The 26,684-nt window shown below is 39.0% G+C and overlaps 1 pseudogene; it reads right to left on the bottom strand.

Annotated features, from left to right (window-relative positions):
- Nucleotides 1-1,248: 1,248 nt before the first annotated feature.
- On the bottom strand, nt 1,249-25,210 carry LOC118998430 (lysosomal Pro-X carboxypeptidase-like; annotated as a pseudogene).
- Nucleotides 25,211-26,684: the final 1,474 nt, after the last annotated feature.

Below are 26,684 nucleotides of genomic sequence, written 5' to 3'. Positions count from 1 at the left end.
CAAAGCAGTTTTAACTCTTGTCTCTAAGAGCTTGTCAAAGAATGACATTTATTCAATGCAATTTAAACAATAGCTCCAGGTTAATATCTATGTAAGGGTATCTCTCTACTCTATCCATATAGATTTGGGAAGTTTTTCGATTAAGAATAATAACTAGCTGACAACCCTTACAGCTAGTCTTAAGGGTTGCTATTCTTTTTTTTTTTAATTTTATTTATTTATTTATCTTTAGAGAGGAAGGAGAGAAACATCAATGTATGGTTGCCTTTCGTGCGTCCCCTGCTGGGAGTTGGCCTGCAGGGAACCAGCCTGCAACCCAGGCATGTGCCCTGACTGGGAATCGAACCGCGATTCTCAAGGGTTGCTATTCTTAATAGCTGACAACCTGATATACAAGCCAAAACATGGAAATATTGAAGTCACAATCAGATACACATAGAGTCTGCTCATGTAACTCTGATGTGAACCAAAGCCAAATATGTCTCTCTAGGAGCAGTGTAACATAGGAGAACAAACGGGATTTTTATGGTCAAACAGACCAAGGTTGAAATCTGGCTTTATTAGTAACTAAAACAAAGCTGGATGAATTTTGGCAAATGACTGAACACTGTGGCCCTCACTTTCCTCTTCAGTTAAAAAAAAAAAAGAACTATAACGCCGCTTCACAGGATTGTTGTAAGGGTTCAATTTCAGGTAATTTATTTAAAGTTCCTCACACATTGTCTGAAACAACACAGATTGGGAGCTTCAAAAGTGTCTGTTGACTACATACTGATACATTTTTACTACCATTATTAACAAGAGTAACAAAAGTAAAACAAATTGAGAACAGATGATGCTTCACTTTGTGCTGGAGAGTTTTTAAAAAGTCATTTTGTCACTGGGTCGTTTTTAAGCCTCTAAGAATGTAGGACAGGTAATAGAGTGTAACATCATACTTCTCAGCAGCCTCTGTCATTCTTTCTCCTCCTCCTCCTTCTCTCCTTCCACCTCTCCTTCTCTTTCTTAGGAAGTTTTCTAAGAGTTTAGTTGAGCCAAATTGATGACATGCATGGAAGCAAGATCTCAAAAGCTCCCAACATCCTCTATCTTTGAAGGAAGAGGGAAACAGGATACCACTGGGTATATTCTATAACACTGTGTTGTCCAACATTTTTTTTTCTCATTCTATTTTCCCACCTATTCTACAAAGGTATCCATCAACCAAGTTTTTCTTTGAACCATCCAAAACTCACCCCAAAATGATATTCATATGAGAACTGATTTTTTTTTGCCTCCATACACAGTAGTGATCCAGGAGGGCCTTGGTTTCACACCCCACTGTTTAAAACAATCATCTGAAAATTCCTTCAAGTCCCAGGAGTGAGGTTCAAACATGCCCCCAATCTTGTTTGTACAAAAGGGCATGACCATTTCTGTGCAGGCCTGAGAAAGCAAACCAGAAGAATCTAGTGGAAAATAAGGCCCAAATAATCTAGTTAAATAAATTGCCCAAGGTCATACAGCTGGTAAGCAGCAAAGTCAGGGTTTGACCTGAGGCAGTCAGGCTTCAGGGCTCCTGCTTGTTAGCTCTGTCCCATACCACCTCTCATGGTGGCTCAGCTAAGAAGACACAGAAGTTAGAGCTATATACTCCTTCCTCGTAAACTGCTTTCTTTCACATCTGTTATCATATTGAATCCTCAAAACAACTCTGGAAGGAAAGTATTCTCATAATTTTCATTGTACAGATAAGAAAAAGGCTCAGGGAAAATCAAGTTAGACTTCCCTTCTTATCTGTGCCCATAAAATGCTTCCTTTATAAAACTTACAAGATCAGTTATAATATTAGTGATGCTTCTTTCTCAAAAGGTACATTTGATGGTAAGAGCATGTCTCATTTATCTTTGTCTCTTTGCACTCCTGAAATGTGCCTGACCCATGGTAGGTATTCAGAATGCAAGTCATTTATTGCAGAAGTTACAAGATACAAGAAACATTGTACATATAACAACGATGCCTCAGTCTCCCTCCAAGTAGGCACCTTGGGACTTCACACAATTCTCTCACTCATCATCAGTTACTCCATCAGATTTTCCTGATTCTCATCAGTGATCTGAAATCTCTGCCCTTTCAAAGTGATTTCAGTTTTGGGAAAAACCAGAAGTGGCAGGGTGCCAAATCTGGGCTATAGGGTGGCTGAGTCATGTGGGTAAAGGGGTGTTTCACAAAAAAAACTCTACACACAATGTGATGCATGAGTGGGCGCATTGTCGTGATGAAGCTGCTAATCACCAGTTGCCCATAGCTGTGGCCCTCTGAATCATCAAATAGTTTCTACAAAGGAATGTTCAAGCTTAATGTAAAATTTGTTACAGATTCATTGCTCTATTTGCTTGGTCATTTTGAATGCTACGGCCACACAGTACACATGCTCACTCAGTGGCATCTACAGCCCTCACTGGCTAGTACAGTGGAGTCATCATTGTTCAGCCATGTGCATTCCAGCCCACTCTTCTTGGCTGCCATTGATGTTTGCAAACTGTTCTTGTTAATTAACAATGGCTGCAGTTTTTCCTGACAGATATCCACTTATTTCAATGTTCCTATGTTGTTGTTTTTAAATTTTATTTATTTATCTTTAGAGGAAAGGAGAGAAGGAGAGAAATATCAAGGTGTGGTGGCCTCTCATGAGTCCCATGCTGGGAACTGGCCTGCAACCCAGGCATGTGCCCTGACTGGGAATCAAACCGCGATCGTGTGGTTCGCAGGCCCGTGCTCAATCCACTGAGCTACACCAGCCAGGGCTCAACGTTCCTGTGCTTAAAAATTTTGACAATAAAGTGGAGGGGGAAAATTACAGGCAATGGAATCATAACTGAATAGCAATAACAACAGATAATGATTAGTGAGCCCTGGGTTTACAACCATCATATCACTTAATTTCCAAGCAATCCTATCAGATGTGTTATAGTCCATTATTTTGCATGAAGAAATTGATTCTTAGGTTAAAGCACTTTATTCAAGGCCACCAGCTAATAAATGGTAGGACCTAGATTCAACATCAGTCTTTCTGGCTACAAAATACACATCTGACCCATTATGCTACACAGCTTAGGCTATAGCCCCTTGTAAAACTGCACCCAGCCCCAGTCACAAGGAAAACACATTAAGTTTCCATCCTCTGTGAACACCTTCGCATGAACCCAGTACTTTGGTCTTTTCTCATTTCATATGGAAAAGATACATATCAGGCAAGTTCTGATAAAATTTTTTGAAAGAGAGAGAGAGGTGGATCCAGAAAAGAAGCCTGGAGGAAAAGAACTCAGTTACCCCACTTTAGAGAGAGAGTCTGGGCAGCAGGAGCAACCAGGCCTGGGCTGGGGATGTGGTCCCATCGGGGAAGGAGGACAGTGAGAGAGGAGGCAAGTAGCTGCAAGCAAACACAGCCTCTCGGTACAGTTCTGCCTAGGACCAGCTTCCAGAAATACCTCCCTGGAAAAAGGGGAAATCTTGAAAAGACAGAGAAAAAGAATCAGAGGAAAAGTTAAATGCCATTCCCCACATGTATTCAGCACAACAATATTTCTGTGGAATGTTAAATGACACTTGGTGTTTGTTTCATAGTCAATTTTAGGAAAATTGTTAGCAAATTTGAACAGTTTTCTTGACTGTAGGATTTCTCGGAGCCTTTAACATTCTCAACTCCATGTGACTTTCCAAAGTGGAGATGGAGTATGCATTATTCCCAGTACTTTTTTGGAAATATTGAGTGTGAGAAAAGTCAGAAATTATGATGTCCAAAGAACTGGATATTCCATACCTTATAAAAGTAACTATGAGACCACACACTAGGGTTTAGAGGGCACATAGAGAAACAGAATTGTGCTAAATGAAGAGCTTCACAAACCCACTGACACTAAAATAATAAGGAAATGTAAATCAAAAAATACCTAGCTGCATAACACTTTTCTCAGAAAATGGTCCTAAGAGATATGCCAATCAGAAATACCCAAGAACATATGGAAATCAAGAATCAAACACGGAATTTTTAAACTACTTATTTCCAACAGATGATCAGCATTGTTTCCTGTATGTGGACACCAACAGTGGATTAAGCACTTTCAAACCGCAGCACAAAACCACAGAGTAAGATGCATAAATGCAGAGAAGAGCATTACGTTCAAGCACAGCATGGGAGCTGAGGCAGGGAGACGATGCGCGCTGGGTAGGGGCAACCGAGGGTGCTGACTTGCAGCAACAAGTGGCCTCAGACTCTGGAAAAGAACAGTAGCAAGTGAGTGTGACTCACATGTTGGCATCAGATCCCCTCTCGGCACCAGAACACTGGGCCTCTGTCAGGCGAAGAAAAGAGGAGATCCCATGAATAGCATCCGAAAATAGCAGTTACTGTCGCTCCTTAAAAGACACAAGCGTGGCTGGGGACCAGCACGGGTTGACAATGCTTGATGAACAGTTGAAAAAACCCTACAATCGATTATTTGGTATCATTCTCAACCTTTCATTATTACAAACAAGCCCAAAATATGTATACTTGCAGCTAAATATTTGCATATATCTTTGTTTTTTGAGATAAATTCTTAGAGGAAGTACCAGTTCAAAGGAAATGGCATTTTTAAAGGTTTTGCAACATTCTTATCAAATTGCCTATAGAAAGGAAGTACCCATTTATAATTTTATCAATATATTAGATAGAAGGCCAGAAAAATATCACTTAATTTTTTTGTAAAATATTAGAAAAGTAACCAAAGGTATTTTATTATTTCAGGTGGCTCTAAAGTTGCTTCCTAACTCAGAGATTACAAATCCAAGCATCATCTTCCAGCATAAAAAACACAATCTCAGAGTATCACTATGCATTTTCTTAACAATTTTGGTAGCAAAGAGTGCAGTTTTCCAAAAAATACTGAAGTTATAATGGTAAAACCTTAGCACTATCCCATATTTGTTTAAAGACTGTAGTAATTCAAAAAAAGATATTCATATACTTTCATTAAAGATCTGTAGGGGGCACAAAATGTGTATATAAATGTTAAATTGAACCCTGTGAAATTTTCATGTTTATAAGTCAAACAGTCAAATATTGGCATATTTGATTTAAGGTCATATAGTACTTCAACTTAAGCCTGATAATTTGCAGACATTACCCACTTTTGAGGGCAAGCACTCAGCCCCGTTGATTGTTTACTTGGGGACCGTGATCTAATCAGACAACAAGAAGAGTCCCTGCCAATCACTTCCATCCAAAATACTCAACACGAAGTTGGCCCCTGTACTATATTTTCTATGTAGTATATTTTCCATTTTGTGGGTACTGGCAAATAGCATCTTCTAAACAATTTCTACACGAGGCATTGCTTAAGGCCATAAATTCACTTATTTGGGGTCAGCTATGACTGAGGCTGCTAGTACAACTATTAAATGTCCCTTGGGGCCCGGCACTTTCCCTACCATGGCACAGGGAGAAACATATAAGGTCAGTCCCCATTTCATAGAGGAATAAACAGTTTAGGGAGGTTTGGCTACAGACACATCACTTAAAAACTGTGACAATAGGTTCCGAACCCAGACTCAGACCACGGAGTCCTGGAATAACAATCCATCTCCTTCATATTACATAATAGCAATAATAGCTATTATTATTATATGACATAAATTTAGTGCCTAATTATATGTCATCCTATTAAACCTTCATTAATGACACGAATAAGCATTACCATGACTGTTATTCCCATTTTGCCACAAGGAAACTGAAACACACAGGGGTTGAGAGACTTCAAAGCCACACAACCAGGAAGTGGCAGAGCTGAGGTTCAAAGACACTTCCTCTGACGCTCCCATTCGTAGTCACTAAGCTACACATACTCAGCTTTGCGTTTTTCAGTGCATGAGACCAATAACAACACAAACATTACCTAAGTACACCTGTAATCTCGTGCTTATTTATTTATTTACTTACTTACTTATTTATGTTGATTACAGGTGACATTCAATATCATATTATACTAGTTTCAAGTGCACAGCACAGTGGTTAGGTACTTATATGATTTATAAAGTGATCCCCCAATGTCTAGTGCTCACCTGGCACCCTCTGTAGCTACTACAATATTACTGATTTTATTTCCTATGCTGTAATTCACATCCCAGGGGTATTTTTATACAAATTCCTTTTATTCTTAGATTGTCTTTATATTTTTCCAAGATTATTTTTTATGTAAAAACTTGGAAGGGATTCTGTGGCACTATAAAATCATAAAACTTTTTTATTTATGCTATAGTAAGAAGAAAACTGTAAAGCAGTAATAAAAGACTTAAGAATCACATGAAATAGACTTAATTCACTTTCTACTTTCTGGAACAAAGGTAAATAACCAGGAAAAAACAATAAACAGTATCAGAAGTCCATTTTAATAAGTGTGGTTTTTAAGAGGGTAGAAATCCTGGAAATAACAGCACATTCTAACCTCAGCACTAAACTAACCAGCTCTGCAGCCAAATATTTCAGTTCTGTCCCTTGAGCCCACGAACACCACCAGAGAAAGTAAAAGTAATGATTTCCTGAAAAGCCTTGTGTCCCCCACCTATACGGATAAGCATTTGAATAAAAGAAAGAAAGGGGAGGGCAAAAAATGTTTAAAAGATGAAGGAAAGAAGATAGTTTAAATAAAAAGACCAATCTCTCAGAGAGTATGGCCCATCCACATTAGAGAAAGGATTAAGCAGATACATTCAGCTTTTCTAACAGATTTTCATTCTCTGAGGCTTCAATACCCCTCTCACACTCACTCGGATAATCACATTAGTTTTGTCATTAAAAGCTCCCTTTTCACAGAATGCACCTAAACCGCTTAAACCACCCAGAGAGGTCGAATACATTACCAAACCAAGACAAACCGAAGAGATTTTCCACTTTATATCTTATTATTTCACAACATCTATCTGCATGCTCAAAAGGATGAACAAAAAGATTGGGTGAGTTATCAGCTAAAAAAACAAATGATTCCAAAATAAATAAACTCTGCAACATCCTTTAAAACTCCTCTTTAAACTGAGAAGAGACCCAGTAGTTTTATGCCAACAGAGCAAGCAGTCCACTGACAAAGGCATTTCCTATTTCCCTTTTCTCCTCTTCCATTTGTTCTATCAGCCCCGTCCATGATTACTTCTGCATGAATGTTGCAGCTGCTATTAACAGTAAACAAAGTAAATGGAGTCTCAGTGTGCAAAGTCCAAAGACAAATTAAATGAGTTGACACAGAAAATGGCATTCAGTCACTGCCTATGGATCCTTCAGAACATTTACAAGGTCCAGAGAGACCTGGAAATCACCTGCTTTTTACCATAACCCACCTGTTGTTTATTATCTCACCATCCTAAGTCAGGGTGGGATATAAAACTCAAACTCGCAGACACAGACAAGAGTATGGCAGTTACCAGAGGGAAGGGTGAAAGGTGTGGTAGAGGGTAAAGAGGGCCAGGTATATGGTGATGGAAGATGATTTGACCTTCGGTGGTGGGCACACAAAATATACAGATTATGTACCATAGAAACGTACACTTGAAACCTATATAATTATATTAATCAATGTTACCCCGATGCACTTAATTAAAAATAAAATAATATAAAAGGAAAGCTTTAAAAGAAACAAAAGAACAGGACAGCTGTTTGTCAGCTCTTTAAAAAGGAGGAAGTGTATCAGAGGGAGGAGGAGTCCTGGTTAAATGGAACTATCCAAGTGAAAGAGACGCCCCCAACTGGGTAGTGTTCCCAGGATTAGTGGGTTGGGAGAACAGAGAGGGGTCAAGAAAGGAGAAAGAGAATGAACAGTGAAAGAAACTGATCTGAAGCTACAAGTCTGGGAGGGAGACATGTAGTGGAAAATTCTGAAATCATTCAGGATGACTGAAAACTGGTGTAGTCAAAGTTTCTCAAGCAAGAGGCAAAGAGAAGGTATTTTTGGTAGGGTACCAACAGGAAACAGAATCAAAATATATCACGAGCAATCAACAATTCCCTAATATGCCAAAAGGAAGTATAAAGTCAATAAGAAATAATTGAAGAAAATGACAAGAACTCATCCTGGATTAAAAGGTAAAAGTTGACTTTGGGACAGACACAAAGTTATCTTGCCTTAAGAGTGAACTTTTATAATTCATATATACAGAAGCTAAAAGATAGACTGTGCTAAATCAAAAACAGATGACTAAATATTTGAGATATACTCCACTCACTTAGAGTGATTATTTAAGAGAGACAAAAATAGAATATTTATTTACATTTAAGACTCAACAGAAAAGTATCTTAAAAGGAACATTAAAGAAATGGGGAAGAAACCAAAGTTAGACTGTTCACTGTTCCAAATCACAAACAAATGACTACTAAAAAGCTGTATTCTTCTAGCTTTTTTTTTCTAAATCAGGGTAGGCAAACTACAGTCCCCGGCCAAATCCAGCCCCCTGCCTGTTTTATAACTCAGTATTACTGGAACACAGTCATCCTCATTCATTTATACATTGTTTATGGCTAATTTCAGCTACTTTCTTACCTATACCTTCAGACTTCAGTATCTGTGACACAAACCATATGGCCCACGAAGCCTAAAATATTTATTATCTAGTCCTTTATAGATAGTTTGCCAAACCCTGTTCTAAAAAGCAAGAGAATTCCCCATGTTATTATCATCTCCCAATTCATTTATTCTCAGGTGGGCAAAGATGCAGATGTAATTCTTGCTATGTATCTGGAGGACAGAATTAAATCTGATAGCTGTCACACTGTGGCCAGCAATCCACTGAAACCTTTAGGGAAGTCTTGTTCTACCCCAGTGCAATGTGGTAGATCATAAGCTCAGAACAACGGTAGGCCTGAGTTCAATTCTAATCCTCACCTCTTTGTTGAGCTTAAATTTCCTCTCCATAAAACTGAGATTATACCTCCTTTTTTCACTTTTGTGGGGATTAAATGAGATAGTGTCTATGAAAGTGCTTTGTAGACCTCCAGTAGAGATAAGCAGACATGGCTCACTACTTTCACAACCACATCAAAATTACAACTAAAATGTAGAACAAGCATCACTCAGAACCATCAGAAATCTAGTGGAAGGGAAGTCTGACAATTACAGAATTAAAGAAACCACATTCATTCAGACTGGCAGGAGAAGCACAGTGCAGCACAGGCTGCTCCCACACCCACATGTGGGGGATAAAAATTGGGGAGGGACATCTTGGGAGCAAGGAGTCCCAGACCTATACCAGGCACCCAGCCCAGGATTCCAGTGCCAGGAAGATACGTCCCCACAATTTTTGGTTGCAAAAACCAGTGGGAACAGAGTTGGTGGAGAAAAATGCTAGAGCCTCAAACTGTTCCATTGAGACAACCCACACATAGACTCACCTACTCAGAGTCACTCCGTCTGAGTTCCAGCATTGGGATAGCAGCTTGAAAGGCACCAGTGGCATACAGGGAGAAACTGAAGTGTCTGGCACCAAGGCAAGCAGAGGCCATTGTCTCTTTGCTGAACTCTCCCCTCACAGAGCTGATAAGCTGGGGCCATATCTAAGACTCCATCAACCTGGATTACACTGCTTGGCTTGCTTTGGGGAGTCCTAGAGACTCTGGCTCATCCATTTTATGGGGCCCACCCAAGACACTATTCCATAGGAACGACTGGTCTTGGCTCATGCTTCACAACTTCCCAAATCCTTTTAAACAAGCAACAGCTGGCCTCAGTGAACCCCAGGCCCAGCACTAATGGACCAGATTAGATCCACAACATGGCTTCACCTGGGAATCTCTAATCCCAGCACAAGTAGCAGCCACCTCAGGTTGCTTTATAGCTCAGGCAGGGTACCGCAGACAAAACACAGGACGGGGCTGAACTTGGCCTGCACCACCCAGGAAACCTCAGGTTCAGTGCACCCCATAGACAGCTACAGACCACATCAGAGCACCACCACACTGCCCCTACACAGCTGACCCTCCACGGAGGGCAGAGTTTGGTGGTCAGTGGTCACAGCCAGTTCTTGCAGCTGACTGGCCTGGGTAAATCCCTCCCATTGATCTGCCAATAGCAACCAAGGCTCAACTACAAGAGGAAGGTGTATGCAGACCACACAAAGAGTGTACCTCAAGTACTCAGCTTGGGTGATAGAGCAGGCTGTGCCACTGGACTCTATAGGACACCTACGGTATTAGGCCATACAGCCAAGACATGGAGTCAAAGCAGCTCTACCTAATACATAGAAACAAACACAGGGAGGCTGCCAAAATGAGGAGACAAAGAAACATGGACCAAATGAAAGAACAGATCAAAACTCCAGAAAAAGAGCTAAACAAAATGGATATAAGTAATCTATCAGATGCAGAGTTCAAAACACTGCTATAAGGATGCTCAAGGAACTTAATAAGGACCTAAGCAGCTTAAAAAAGATCCAGTCAGAAATGAAGTCTACACTAATTGAAATAAAGAACAATTTACAGAGAAAAAAACACTAGAGTGGATGAAACTGAGAATCAAATCAATGATCTGGAAGCAAATCAGGAACCAAAAAACATACAGAACAACAAGAAAAAAAGAATACAAAAAAATGAGGGTAGTATAAACAGCCTCTGGGACAACTTCAAGGAGTTCAACATTCACTTCATAGGGGTGCCAGAAGGAGAAGAGAAAGAGCAAGAAATTGGAAATCTATCTGAAAAAATAGTGAAAGAAAACTTCCCTAATTTGGTGAAGGAAATGGATATGCAAGTCTAGGAAGCACAGAGAGTCCCAAATAAGATGGATGCAAAGAGGCCCACTCCAAGACACACCATAATTAAAAGGCCAAAGGTTAAAGATAAGAGAGAATCTTAAAAGTAGCAAGAGAAAAGAAGTTAGGTACCAGATGGTTGCCAGGTGGGAAGCAGGTAGGTGAGAAGTGAGGGGATTAAGAAGTACAAATAGGTGGCTACAGAATAGCCATGGGGATGTACAGTACAGTACAGGGAATGTAATAGCTGAAGAATACTTATATGCATGTAATACTTATATGCATGACGAAACCATGGACATGAGCAATGGTCAGGGGATTGCCTTAGGGAATAGGTGATTTGGGGTGGAAGGGGGCAAAGGGGTAAAAACAAGGACAACTGTAATAGCAGAATCAATGAAGAAATAAAGTGCTTTGTAAATAGTAAAATAATACAAAAGGATAATGCATTATTAGCACATAGACATATATGAAAACAAATTGGTTGAGATTTGGTTTTTCTCATTATTTTGATTCAGGTTTTCTTCCCATGAGAGAGATCTGCTCTTTTAAATAATTTTGTATTATCAAAATTCAATTTACTTCAAGACACATTGACCTCTGGCCTGGTATGTGCAAGGCACCCACTGGTCATTATACTTTTTAGATGAAAAAAATCTCTCTAATAGCAAACTCAAGACACATTGACCTCTGGCCTGGTATGTGCAAGGCACCCACTGGTCATTATACTTTTTAGATGAAAAAAATCTCTCTAATAGCAAACAATTTTGTTCCATCTGGGATAAAAATTTTTAAGCAAGATGTACAGTCGATAGTTCAAAGGGACAGTTATAGTAAAAGTGCTTTCGAGATCCGGTTCTTGTATTACCGATTCTATTTACATTTCCAGCACTCGTTCCAGCTGTAGAGTCAGTTATATTCTCTAAACTTAATAATTATCAAGTTGGCCAGCCTTTGTTTTTAAAGCTAAGAGGAATGTTCTTTACAATGGAATCTTTTAAGAAGAGCACATACAATAACAAACTTTTGTATAAAATAAACTTAACATTTATGGTGTAATGTGTCTTTACACTTTCCAGAGTGTATTCACATCCACTATTTTTCTGATCCTCAGCACAACCTTAAGGAGAATGTAAGTATCAGTATCCCTTTCTGCAGAGGAAGACATGAAGGCTCAGGAGGAAGAGAGCCTTGCCCAGATCACTCCACTGGTGAATGGTAAAAAGATCCAGAGTCTGTGGTCTTTCCACTCCACGCCCCTGTAGGTGGATGACCTTTATGATGTATGTAGCACTATAGTACAGAAGCTGCTGCCTGAATCACAGTGCTATGATAGCAGCTGCCACTCATTAAACACTGACCATGCATTATATAGATCTACATATGTTACATACATCACAAAGATTAAAGACACTGAATATGCAAAGGGGATAGCACAGGACTTGTCTTAAGTAATAGTAATTAGTTCATTTACAGCAACTGTTGGTCTTCTAAGTTATATAACTCTATAATCTATGCATTTTACATCCATTATTCAAAAGTGATGATAAAATAATTAATAGCTGTTAATGAGATAGAAACTAGAAATCTCAGTATAATAGAATGGAATGTGTTTTATCCAAAATAAATCTCTAGGTTTGCCTTGACAACCATGTAGAAGTTCTCGTGTCCAACATAAATGCATTTATCCAACCACCACGTGAGGATACTTCATCCTGAACCAGGCTGCAAGCATGCCACCGTAAGAGCCCCCCAGGGCAATGACAGGTTGATTTTCAGCTCCCGGGATTGTCCTTTTTAAGTGTTTGATTAACTCTCCAAAATCAGCCAGAGCTTGTTCTGGTGTCAGAAAATTCAAGTGCCTGGAATCCTAAAGAAAAATAACGAAGAACATGGGTATGAGTGTGCACATAATAGCAGCTTAGGCATAGTGTAAATCCAGAAAAAGGCCAGAGTCAGATAAGCTTTTCTCCAAATAGACTTTTAGGCAATTGAGTTAAAAGGCCTGATCAAAGCCATAGCAGTGCTGATTTCAAGAGATTTTATGTTTGTAGAGAGAGCATAATGCATTTTGCATTCAGATATAATTTCTATTAAATGTTTTTTACCAAATACCTTGCTGAGTTTGTAGAAACAATAGAAATAGATGTAAATATATTTAACAGCAAATGTCATAGAATATAATACTAAGCTGAATAGACAACTACTATAACTTTTATTTCAAATCTTCAAACATTTTAAATGGCTACCATGTAGGCAATGGTAAGCTAAATCATGTGGAAAACTGAAGTAAGAATCAGTAGAAATGAAATTCGCCCTTCTTTATCAGAAAAATTTAAGTCTGATATACCAGCTTCTAAAACAAATTACTCTGCCTATTGTAAACTATAAAATTCAAGTTAAAAAAAAAACAACCTATGGAGCAACTATTTTCAGGCATTGTAAAACAGCAACACGAGACACAGAGAGCTCAGAGGAGGACACTCATAAAGTAAGTTCCATGATCACCTAGGTCTCTGCCCAGGGGCAATTTTCCCACTGGAGTGTAGGGAGGTGAAACTCAAACTGAGTCTTGCTAAGCTCCTGAGACTAATGAGGAATCTCCCTTCAAACAGCGAAGCCTAATTCCACTCCCTTTGAACTTGGGCTGGACTTAGTGACTTGTTTCTAACAAATAGAATATGAAAGAAATATTTTGTGACTTCCAATCTTAGGTCATAAACAGCACAGTAGTTTCACCTTGCTCTTCCCATTGTCAACTTTGAGGGAAGTTGGTTACCATGTTGAGAGGCTCCTTAAGCAGGCCTTTGTAGAAACCCAGGGGGAGACAAGCTGAAGCCTCTTGCTAATGTCCAGTACCAGTCTGTCACTTACATGGACCCTCAAGGAGAGGAGAGGGACCTCCTGCCGCAGGCAAGCCTTCGGATGACTGCACCACCAGCTGACATCTCAATTTCACAAGACGCCCTGAAATAAAACCACCTAGCTGGGTCACTCTTTTTAAAGGTTTTATTTATTTATTTATATGTAGAGGGGAAGGAGAGAGGGAGAAAAACATCTACACATGGCTTCCCCCTGTGCATCCCCTGCTGGTAGTTGGCCTGCAAGGAACCGGCCTGCAACCCAGGCATGTGCCCTGACCAGGAACCGAACTGCAGTCCTCTGGTTCGCAGGCCCGCGCTCAATCCACTGAGCTACACCAGCCAGGGCGCTGAGTCACTCTTAATTCCTATGAGATAATAAATGTTGGCTGTTGTTTTAAGCCACCAAGGTGTAAGGAAATAGGTACACACTAATTGATAACTGTTACGGTTGCATACCTCTATTAGGCTATCCTATTTGGCCGTCATGCTTTGGTCTCACCACTTTGTTTGACTCCTCCCATCATTTGGCACATCAGATCACACAGTTCCCATCATTCCTGTGTGTGTCAGCTACGCTTTCCATCTTCTGAGTTCTTACCTCCCTTCTCACTGTCTGTCACTACCCCTCACTTTGTTTTCACAGCACTTGTATTCTTGAGTGAACATTTTTTTCCAGTCGTTGTACAATATTTGTAATATCCAAGCAACTGACAAACTCTGAGCACACAAAGGTAAAAAGTATATCAAAGAGAGCACTTAGCTCCATTTTGCTAAAAAGTATGAAGCATAGGGACCTAAGAGAGGAGGTTATGTTTGTATCTGCCACAAGCTGACTACTTCCCAATGGTTTCAGGACCTGTCACCTCCCCCCACAGTCAGATAATTATGCAAAATAATAAGCTAAAAATAATTTCATGGGAAGCCCACAAATACCAACAAATTATCTGCCTATCATTTATGACAAAGGAGTTTTTATTTATTTATAATACAGGATAATAAAACCTCTGAGGACAAAAATAAAAACTTCTTTTCAAAACAGGCAGTTGAGAAAAATAATTGACTTCAAAATCTTCTAACTCAGAGTTCCTCAAAAGCATGGTATGTGTATACTGGTGGTACGTATGATGATCTTAGGTATTACACAAATATTTTTAATTTAATAGTTGTTTTAATATAACTTAGAAAATATAACTAGTATATAAAGCCTTTGTTAAGGTAGTAATAGGGTTGAAAAGTGAACTGCTTAAGGGAAAGCATTAAGTAAATAGCAGTATAAATGACAAAATCACATAGCCAGAATCACAAGGGCATCACCAGAATGACGCAGCCGTGGAAAAGGTGTCCTGGTGTATTAGGTGCAGAGTCTATGGCCAAGGCCCAAGCTCCCTGTGAGAATGGGAAAGGCCAAAAGGGAACTCAAGGGGCCAGTTGGCTTCAACGAATCATAGAGATTGTCCTCATTTTGCCGAAAAGCACCTAATTCAACGAGCATTTCACTTCTCATTATATTTTTCCTAGTGGTGGACCCAATCATTTACTGACATTTTAGAAACAATGAAGAGTTCTCCCCACAGTCTCTGCAGCCATAGATTAAGACTCACCTGGGAAGACCAGCCTCATCACACTTAAAGACTGATCAACACTAGAAATAATAAGAATATCGTTTTAAAAATCGTTATCTGTTCAAATTACATTTAAAAGTGAGATAAAATGCAAATTGCAGAAATCTTAGGCAGTGCAATTAAAGCTATTATTTCCTTTTTACAGTACAACTGTAATTAGAAATTGTCTTAAAATTTAAACAAACTTTTAACCTAAAAGTGAAAAGTAGATTTACTTTGGGTGTGTTGGCACCAAAAGGTAGCGACTTTCCATAGTATCTGTGTTCAGCAAACACCAACATAGCTTTCAGTCCTCAGCCACATCCCACATGAACCCCTAGGACGAATTTACAAATTTAGAGACTAGAATCAGGATATGAAAAAAGTCATTAAACTTTTGTATGACTCCTATTTAAATGTTCAATTAGACCAAAAACAGGTCTCTGAGAACTGCCTAATTTATATTTGTTATGCAGATAAATGAGGAAATTGCTATTCCAGTGTCACACATGCATCTCACACTGTATTACAGTGAAATAATTAAAAATCAGCACAGGATGCTTAACCACAAGTCACCCAAATCTCCTTATTCTGACACTGCAGCCATAGAATCAACATAATTTCTAAAATAGTCTTAAAATTGTACTGTTTGTCAAACAACCTAATAAGAGCTGGGAATATCTAAGTTCACTGTCTACTCCTAGATATTTACAACATAAGAGAGAAAACAGTACATATAGGCACACCCAGCTCTTAGGCACTTAGGCATATAGGCACTTAGGTTTTCATGTGAATCTTATGTACTGGAAAAGAAATAGTAACTAGCACTAGCTAATATTAATTGAGTGCTTACAGTGTGTCAGGCACTGCTGTAGACACCTTATAGGTAGTATCAATTCAGTTAATTTCACAACAATCGAAGAGCTATGCATTTTGATTATTCCCATTGTACAGACAAGGTCGCTGAGGCACAAGAGTTTAGGTAACCTGCCACAGTCACACGGCTAGAAGTGGCAGCACTAAAACTCACACATGGGCGGTCTGGCTCCAGAGCACAATCACCCAGGGTTGTAAGACATTTTTCTTTCCACACACACTGTTGCTCATTAATCAGTCACTGCAATTTTTCACTCACATCAGTGGCGTCCTCAGAATGTTCTCAACAAAGCATTCTAGGCAGCCAACCACCATCAATTAGTTTTAGACTTAGCATACATTAAAACTATTTGTCATCCCTACTGCATCCCTTTTGGCTTTTAATGTGCTGCTCCTCCCTAACAAAGATTAAGAAACTCTAAAAGTTTTTGTTTTGATCAATAACGACAATTAAAAGAGCTGTATGTGTGTAAAAATGGAGAATTTAACCTGATACCTGTGATGATCTCAATAACCTCACTTCTCCTCTCAACACCCCACTCATTCCTGCCCTTTATCTCTAGACCCTGTACCACCCAGCTCAAGGGCATCATCCTCTGCCTGCCACAGCCTGGCGGGGCTTTTCGCTCCCTCCTCTAAACACCACTGTGCTATTAGGTACAGATCTCTATTACTGAGTTGCAGTATTTGCTTACATGTGTGTCTTACCCTTATCAGACTATGAGATTATTAAAGGTAAGGACCATCCATCACAGCATTCAAACCTCTGTAAACTTGACCCCAGGCTTTGAGAAGAAGCGATTTATTTGAACTGATTCACATTGTAATAAGTGACTATTTGTCTCAATTTCAGTATTTTATTTTTCATCTTTTTAAGGATTTTATTTATTTATTTTTAGAGAGACGGGAAAGGAAAGAAAAAGAGGGAGAGAAACATCAATGTGTGGTTGCCTCTCATGCACCCTCCACTGGTGACCTGGCCTGCAACCCAGACATGTGCTCTGACCAGAAATCAAACCAGTCACAGCCTGCATCCAATCCACTAAGCTACACAAACCAAGGCATTATTTTTCAAATGAGGCCCATGTAATATATAGACATTTAGTAACATGATGTGCCTGCATTGCTCTAAGTGCCTGATTCTTAGTTGGTCCTCACAATAACTTTATAAGCTAGATATTCTTTTTTTTAAAATTTAGAGTTGTTAAGTTTCTTTTTTTTTAAATTTATTTGTCTTTAGAGAGGAAGGGAAGGAGAGAAGGAGAGAAATATCATTGTACGGTTGCTTCTCATGAGTCCCCTGCTGGGAACTGGCCTGCAATCCAGGCATGTGGCCTGACTGAGAATCGAACCGCGATCGTGTGGTTCACAGGCCCACGCTCAATCCACTGAGCTACACCAGCCAAGCCAGCTAGACATTCTTATTATACCCATATAACAGAAGAGAAAATGGAGGCACTGAATAAAAAACTCACCCATAGTCACACAGCATAATCGCAAAACCAAAATTCAAACCTTCAGTTGGCTGAAGTCTTCACTCTTGACTACTACGATATCCTACCTCTCAATAGATGAATGTCCAGAATATGTGACTACGTAACTGGAACACTTTAGTAAGTGTGAAAATGTGTGCAGGGCTGGGAAAGGACCAGGATCTGTCCTTCCATGATCTGGCTCTATCTAGCCAGTTCTCTGGAATGCTCCTCCTACACCGTCTATTCCCTTCTACCACTTCTGAGGTCAGACTCCCCAACCAGCCTTCAGTTCACTGCACTGCCAGTGAGACCAGCTGGGGCTGGGAGAGGCAGGAACAGCCCCCAGCCTGTGATACAGAAGAACAGGAGCTGGGGACATCCCTGGACTGGAGAAGCTGCCCTGTGGCCTTGGCACAAAAGGGAAGTCACACAGAAAGAGAAAGACAGACAAGGCCGACTCTGTTGTTTCACAGAGTACCAGGGGGGGCATCTGACAGAAAATAAGTTCAGATTTCACTCATCTCTGATCTAAGAGAACAGCTATCCTAGCTTCTCATTTCTCAAGGAACTGTTTTATTTCCAAGTAACTTATTTATACCCTTCACATTCCTAAGGAAATAACAGAAATGTGGTAGACAATAACACAGTATAACTGAGTTCATATCTTTGATTTCAATGTAGTTCAGTTCAACATTTACTGAGACGTCCTGAATACCAGGTACAATGTCAGACATTTACAGTGGAGAAGACAGGACTCAACCCCCACTTTAAGGTAATTCACATCTAGGTTTTTGGTAGAATGGTCACATTTCCTAGTCACAGCCCTGGCACATATCATGTGTCCTTCTAAGTTCAGTTTTGTTAATGAATTCAAGTATTATTATAAACTATAATAGACAATATAATACAGAAAGCAAGCTAACAGCTATACCATCTTTTGCTCTTATAAATATAAGAAGAATTGTAAAACAGAAAAGCTAAATTAAAATACAGCTACAACTTTAACTTTGTCAATTCCTATTCAACAATTAAACTTGTATTTTTTCTTTGCATTGGCTTTGATCGGGATTTATTTGTTCATTTATTGAACAAATATTTACTGAACACCTACTATACACCTACCAGTCCTGGACTCTGAGTGTTTAATACTGAACAAACATACGAAAATTTGTGCCTATGTATTTACATTCCAGAGACCATAATATAAACAAAATTCAGTAAAGTAACTACATGCCATAATATTCCTGTTCCCATTTCTCTCATATCTTGTTTACTCTAGAGAAATGCTACAATAAAAATTCTTTTAAAATTCAATTGTCTAGATATAGTATTTCGTTTTGTTCATGTATAATTGTTTAAGGCCAAACATGCAGGTTTATTGGGTATCTGTATTTATTCTTTTGTGAAGTGCCTATTCACGCTATTTTGCTGTCTTTCTATTAAATTTATTTTCTTGTTTTTTAAAGAACTTCACAATTGAGTACAGTAATATTTGGTCATATATACTGCAAAATATATTTCTAGTTCATAATGATAAAAGATAAACAAAGCATAGGAACTTTACAAGTCTGTACATACGGTATTGTTGCAAAACCAGATAATGTCCCCTTCATTACCAGTGTAGAAAAGCTCGGACCCGCCCTCTTTCTGCCAGTGCTGAGCAGCTACTAGGTAGTGCAGTTCAAAGGTTTCATCAAGCCCTGGCTGGTGTAGCTCAGTGGATTGAACGCGGGCCTGCGAACCAGACAATTGTGGTTCGATTCCCGGTCAGGGCACATGCCTGAGTTGCAGGCCGGTTCCTTGCAGACTAACTACCAGCAGGGGATGCACAAAAGGCAACCATACATTGATGTTTCTCTCCCTCTCTCCTTCCCCTCTAAAGATAAATAAATAAATAAAATCTTTAAAAAAATAATAAAGATTTTATCAGTCTTAAATCCAAAATGATCAACCTATGACAAAAATGAAACAGACAAAACACATATTACAAAGGAAAGTAATTCAATGAGATCAACAAAAAAGAAATTAAATTTATTCTTTCATTAAAATCAAACCATGCTATAAAAAATCACAAAGAGTTAAACTTCATTTGATTTATTATTAGTGGCAATATTGATGCTGTTATTTTCTTTATATTGTAAGAGAAAACAAAATNGGCAGGAACAGCCCCCAGCCTGTGATACAGAAGAACAGGAGCTGGGGACATCCCTGGACTGGAGAAGCTGCCCTGTGGCCTTGGCACAAAAGGAAAGTCACACAGAAAGAGAAAGGCAGACAAGGCCGACTCTGTTGTTTCACAGAGTACCAGGGGGGGCATCTGACAGAAAATAAGTTCAGATTTCACTCATCTCTGATCTAAGAGAACAGCTATCCTAGCTTCTCATTTCTCAAGGAACTGTTTTATTTCCAAGTAACTTATTTATACCCTTAACATTCCTAAGGAAATAACAGAAATATGGCAGACAATAACACAGTATAACTGAGTTCATATCTTTGATTTCAATGTAGTTCAGTTCAACATTTACTGAGACATCCTGAATACCAGGTACGATGTCAGACATTTACAGTGGAGAAGACAGGACTCAACCCCCACTTTAAGGTAATTCACATCTAGGTTTTTGGTAGAATGGTCACATTTCCTAGTCACAGCCCTGGCACATATCATGTGTCCTTCTAAGTTCAGTTTTGTTAATGAATTCAAGTATTATTATAAACTATAATAGACAATATAATACAGAAAGCAAGCTAACAGCTATACCATCTTTTGCTCTTATAAATATAAGAAGAATTGTAAAACAGAAAAGCTAAATTAAAATACAGCTACAACTTTAACTTTGTCAATTCCTATTCAACAATTAAACTTGTATTTTTTCTTTGCATTGGCTTTGATCGGGATTTATTTGTTCATTTATTGAACAAATATTTACTGAACACCTACTATACACCTACCAGTCCTGGACTCTGAGTGTTTAATACTGAACAAACATACGAAAATTTGTGCCTATGTATTTACATTCCAGAGACCATAATATAAACAAAATTCAGTAAAGTAACTACATGCCATAATATTCCTGTTCCCATTTCTCTCATATCTTGTTTACTCTAGAGAAATGCTACAATAAAAATTCTTTTAAAATTCAATTGTCTAGATATAGTATTTCATTTTGTTCATGTATAATTGTTTAAGGCCGAACATGCAGGTTTATTGGGTATCTGTATTTATTCTTTTGTGAAGTGCCTATTCACGCTATTTTGCTGTTTTTCTATTAAATTTATTTTCTTGTTTTTTAAAGAACTTCACAATTGAGTACAGTAATATTTGGTCATATATACTGCAAAATATCTTTCTAGTTCATAATGATAAAAGATAAACAAAGCATAGGAACTTTACAAGTCTGTACATACGGTATTGTTGCAAAACCAGATAATGTCCCCTTCATTACCAGTGTAGAAAAGCTCGGACCCGCCCTCTTTCTGCCAGTGCTGAGCAGCTACTAGGTAGTGCAGTTTAAAGGTTTTATCAAGCCCTGGCTGGTGTAGCTCAGTGGATTGAACGCGGGCCTGCGAACCAGACAATTGCGGTTCGATTCCCGGTCAGGGCACATGCCTGAGTTGCAGGCCGGTTCCTTGCAGACTAACTACCAGCAGGGGACGCACAAAAGGCAACGATACATTGATGTTTCTCTCCCTCTCTTCTTCCCCTCTAAAGATAAATAAATAAATAAAATCTTTAAAAAAAATAATAAAGATTTTATCAGTCTTAAATCCAAAATGATCAACCTATGACAAAAACGAAACAGACAAAACACATATTACAAAGGAAAATAATTCAATGAGATCAACAAAAAAGAAATTAAATTTATTCTTTCATTAAAATCAAACCATGCTATAAAAATCACAAAGAGTTAAACTTCATTTGATTTATTATTAGTGGCAATATTGATGCTGTTATTTTCTTTATATTGTAAGAGAAAACAAAATTATTTTCTTTATATTGTAAACTAAAGCAATGTTATTGGTGGTCAAGACTTTCAGTATAAAAGATACAATTATAAAATCAAGTAACTACTTTAAAACATAATAATGTTAAAATTGAATTGGAAATACTGATATGAACCCATTCATTTTAAAAAATTATTGAATTTATTGGGGTGACATTGAATAATAAAATTACAGAGATTTGGAGTATACAATTCTAAAATACATCATTTGCATATTGTGCTGTGTGTTCACCACCCAAAGTCCAGTCTGCTTTGTCTCGTTATCCCTCCTTTACCTTCTTCTATCTCTTTCTACCCCTTTTTTCTTCTGGTAACCATCATACTATTAATTATGGGTGTGAGTTTTGGGGTTTTGGTTTGTTGTTTGTTGGTTGGTATTTTCTCATTTAATGCCTTCACCTTTATCACCCAGGTTCCCAACTCCTTCTCTCTGATAGCTGTCATTCCATTTTATGTAAGTCTGTTTTTTTTAAATTTGGTGAACCAATTAATTTTTAAGGTATAGATATCTCTTACCACCTGAATTTTCATTATTCAAGCTTCCAATATCAAAACTCAAAAAATAAATAGGCCACTGAAAATGTCTATAAATGTTATCACCCCAGCAACGTTTGATATTTCACACTCCCAGATTCTGGTGTCTGACCATTCTGGTGTCTGAGGGCTTGTTTGTAATTTGTCTGACTGACATTTGAGACATGGAAGCTATGAGATAAAGCTATGCACTTTGCAATTCAAGGAAGCAAGAAAGAAGTGAAAGTGTTCAAAAGTTAATAAAGTTATGTCTAACAGACATAGGAACCAACTATGAGAGATTATCACAGGGTAAAGTTTTAATGAATTGAATAGAAAACAAATTGAATACAAATAAGAATAATACTTGTAATTGATTAAATATTCAATTCATGAAAATTCTGAATCAGGATATCAAAAAAGAGAAAGCAAGAAAAAGATTCATTTGCACCGTATAAAGTGTATACTAAACCAAATCCTTTGAAATTGGGAATAAAAAAGGTAAAGAACTCAACATTTAACCTGCCTTTTTAACAGAATTGTATTTCGCAATACTAAACAGTCCCAGTTGATGAAAAAGAGTCCTATTTAATCAAATGCCAGCTATTGTAGAAGGAATGACAGAATTAGAAAAATGATAGTTTTGTGAACCCTAATGAAGTTACTGATTCAGGCAAAAATTATAAAACAGCATTAAAAGCATTAGGAGGATGGATCACAGGGAAATAGACATTCATATTAGTGCCAAAGTCGTATCATAAAAAGTACTGTCTTTTCACAAAGGGAACCTGTACCCTCACAACATAAGGATCAGACCATCATCACCTTACTCTACTGATCAATGTGAGTCAGCGTCACTGACAGGCAGGCAGGGGCTATGTATCGCTTCACACAGTACAGCACAAAACACAAATCACCTAGGATGAATTCCTGACAAAAACGTTCCACTGCATCTTGCTTCAGCCTTTAGATCTAATCTCCAGTTTCCAGGAAATACACGGGGTAAAGAGTAAGCTGAAGACATTCTACAAAGGCAATCAGAAAAATCCAATAGTGGAATATTTTACAAGACGATGGCAAGGCAATGTTTAATTCAAAAACATATATGCACCCCTGTGTTTAGTGCAGCATTGTTTACAATAGTCAAAATGTGGAAGCAAAATATTCAATAGACGAGTGGATAAAAAAGTGTTGGCACATACACACAACGAAACATTACCCAGCCATTAAAAACGAAGTTTTACCATTTGTGACAGCATGAGTGGATCCGGAGAGAAATTAGAAATTATACTAAGTGAAATACGTCAGAGAGAAAGACAATAATACTATATGATTTCCGTTGTATGTGAAATGTAAAGAAAATAGAACAACAAACAAAACAGACACACAGCTACACAGAACAGACTGATGGCCGCTAGAGGATAAGGCGGTTGGGGTGTCGGCTGCAAAAAGCAAAGGGATGAGCAGTTCTCACCCGTGGTTGCAAAACAGTCTTGGGATGCGGAGCACAGCATAGGTGGTGTGGCCGATGCTATTGTGACAATTCTGAGTCGTTCCAGGTGGGAACTTGAAAGACCTGGGGATCGCCATGTAAAGTATATTACTGTCTGGCCACTGTGTTCTACATTTGAAACTAATGCAAAATAGAGTTGAATTTAAACTGCCAAGTTTAAAAACAGACAGAGAGAGAGAATATATAATTCGCCCAAGGAAACAGATGTTCCAGAAAATGTTGAAAGATAAAGCTCTGTGGAATACAGCATCATCCCAGCAAATGGCTTGCTTTGTTGCCACTTAAATTGCACATCTATAATTGCTAGAGATAAACTGCAATCAAATTATACTATCTTCTATATTTTTGTCTGCTGTGTTTGATCATAGTGAAATTATCCAAAAGGTAACTGTGCTTGCCTTACTGCCTCAGTGGAAACTGGCATTAGACCACTGCAGGGGGTAGAATGATAGCAAGTACTGTTCCCTGGTGAGGGAGCTTTTCTCTCCTCTACATAGGACTGAGCAACTAACTAAGCTCCTGCCTCTGACTGACAACCACATAGGAGAGGAGGAATTTACTCGGCCCTCTTCCTCAAAGCATCACCCTCAGGCTTACTGGCTCACTGTGGAGTCATACCTTAGTAGTTCAGTTGTCACTGATTCATAGTTGATGATTATTTAGGCAGAGCTACGCTGCTGCAGCTAAACCTTCTAAACAAGATGATAAGGAAAGTGTTTAAACTACTTAAGAAAATAAATCACTTTTAAAAAAACAGACCATTTGGATTAAGTAAATTTTAAGGAGCATGATAACCAGATGCAATGCACAATTCCAGGTTGTATCTGGTTTGAACAAAGAGATACAAGTGATGATTTAGGGACAGTCAGGTCAATTTCAATGTGGACTAGGTATTAGATGGCAGTAAGAACTTGTTAATTTTGTTAGAAGTGATCATATTATTTAAGCTACATAAGAAAAGTTTATTTTTACAGCTGTACATAGAAGAATTTAGAGATAGAATGTCATATTGTATATAATTTTTGCTGAGTTTTTTTCAAGTAAAAGGTAAATAAAATGCATTAAAAAATAAACCTACACTGAGAGAACAAAAACACTGGATACTGAGACTTTCCAAGAAAGATAATAAAAATATGTCAAAAATGATAAAAATGACAACAATGTTAAACTTAAATTGAACTTTGAATATATATAGTTTGCAATTTCCCTTCTGCTTAATAAACTCACCATGTAAAATATAATCATCAAGTCCTATAGCTGGATAAGGGTCCTGTACAACTACCGACGTTTACAGTTACCCCACAGCAGAGCTCCACTGAGCCTTTAGGGTCAAAGGGGCTGAACTCCCCGGGTCTTTGGGGGACAGGAGTGAGAACACAGGGTCTGGTCTAGATCAGACAGGAGCTGATCCAAGTGCTGCTCAAGCCTCCCTGGGCAGGAGCTGGCTCTGACCTGACCCAGAGCCTGCAAGACTCCCAGGTTACTCTGAGTCAGACGGGACTCCCAGGACCCAGCTACATCCACACACACCCACCACATTCATAGTATGGGTCCCACAGTGCATGTTCCTCAAAATGTACCTAATTGCATACTTCTTAATGTCCATGATATTTGCCATATATGGTCCTATTCTGATGTAAAAATTGCCTACCTTCAGGAAAATAAGTAGGTTGTATAGGATAGGGATGTATAATAATGATGTCCATGTGCTAGAAACCCCTCCCATTATATATGTTAATTCACTAATTCATTCATTCATTCAACAGGTGTTGTGGACCGCTCTGCCTGGTTTCAGGAATTGTAACTCTCTATCCCCTGTGGCTAAGGACGAGTCAGTGACCTCTGAAATGTAAACTGCAAGAGACAAAGCTTGTCTCTGGTAGCAAAAGCTGCCTCAGTTTCCTCTCCCTGCCCCCAAACCTTAGTCAGAAGTCAATGACGGGTAAGACCCCTCGCAGCTAGGGCAACCTAAGCCAGACTCGATCACGTGGGAGGCCTTCATGGAAGGACTCAGAAGGCTGCGACAGGGAGCAATGGACTCTTGGCCCCCAGCTTTGACAAAGCCCGAGTCCCCACTTACTCTGGGAGAAGCGCTTCCTGGCTCTGATCCCCTTAAGCCTGAATACCTGTTGGGGAGGGGTGCAGCTCCTTGCCTTGCTAGAGCATGTCCTGGGGAAAAATCTGGCATCACAAAGACTTCCTGATAAACCTGTGAAATCTGCTCTACTAAGAGTGCTTTCATTCATATAAGGGTCCAAGAGGAAATGAGTATGTCTCCCCAAATTTCTGCAACCCCCTTTCCTGACAGACACTGACTCACACTAAGCCCTCAGATTTCTTTGAAATGTTATCTACTGTTTGATCCTTGCCACCCTGTATTCCTGTGTATTACAGCCCAATAAAAGCCTTTGAAGGAAGGGGCTCAATGCCTTTTTACCCTGAGAAACTGGCCACTGCTCAAGGCCTTTTTCTTCTGGGAAACTGGCCACCTCTCCTCCCCAAGAAGATCACATCATGTCTCTGTCGTGTTTACTCTCATCCGTGGCACACGGGGGGACTTGCGAGGAAAGTTGCCCCCACAAACAGGCATGCATTGAATGGGCCAAGTACTTGTTCTGGGCCAAGTAGTAAGGTAAGCAACAGGATTAAGAGTTGGCTGAGCCACAGTCCCTGTGTTTAATTTAAACTAATTAAACTAACCCGCTCAGCCTGAAAATAAAAGAGAGCAAGAGAGACAGACTCAGTGTTTCCACCTGCTTCCAGTCAGGGAGTACGGTGGCTCCCCAGCCGAGTTCCCTGGAGGAAGGGCATCGCCTGGAACCTTATAAAACACAAATCCTCTGGCTGAACCCCAGACCTACTGAAGTAGAAACCGTGGGAGTAGAATCCTGGAATCTGTAGTTTAACAAGCTGGCCAGGTGACTCTGATGTGTGCCTAAAATTTTGAGAACCACTGAGTGAGCATAAGCATCAAAATAAGCTATGAATTTGGCATTCCTTACCTCAATCTAAATTTCAGAATACTTTTCATACTGTAAGCATCTCACCATGATGAATGAGTCTCCGGTGTTTAAAGATGGGAAGTGCCACCC

The sequence above is a fragment of the Sturnira hondurensis genome, unplaced genomic scaffold (assembly GCF_014824575.4).
Source record: "Sturnira hondurensis isolate 20B ecotype Veracruz unplaced genomic scaffold, ASM1482457v3 Scaffold0014107, whole genome shotgun sequence".
Classification (NCBI taxonomy): Eukaryota; Metazoa; Chordata; class Mammalia; order Chiroptera; family Phyllostomidae; genus Sturnira; species Sturnira hondurensis.
The sequence above is the reverse complement of the archived record's forward strand: the minus strand, read 5'-3'. Positions and strand labels throughout refer to the sequence as shown.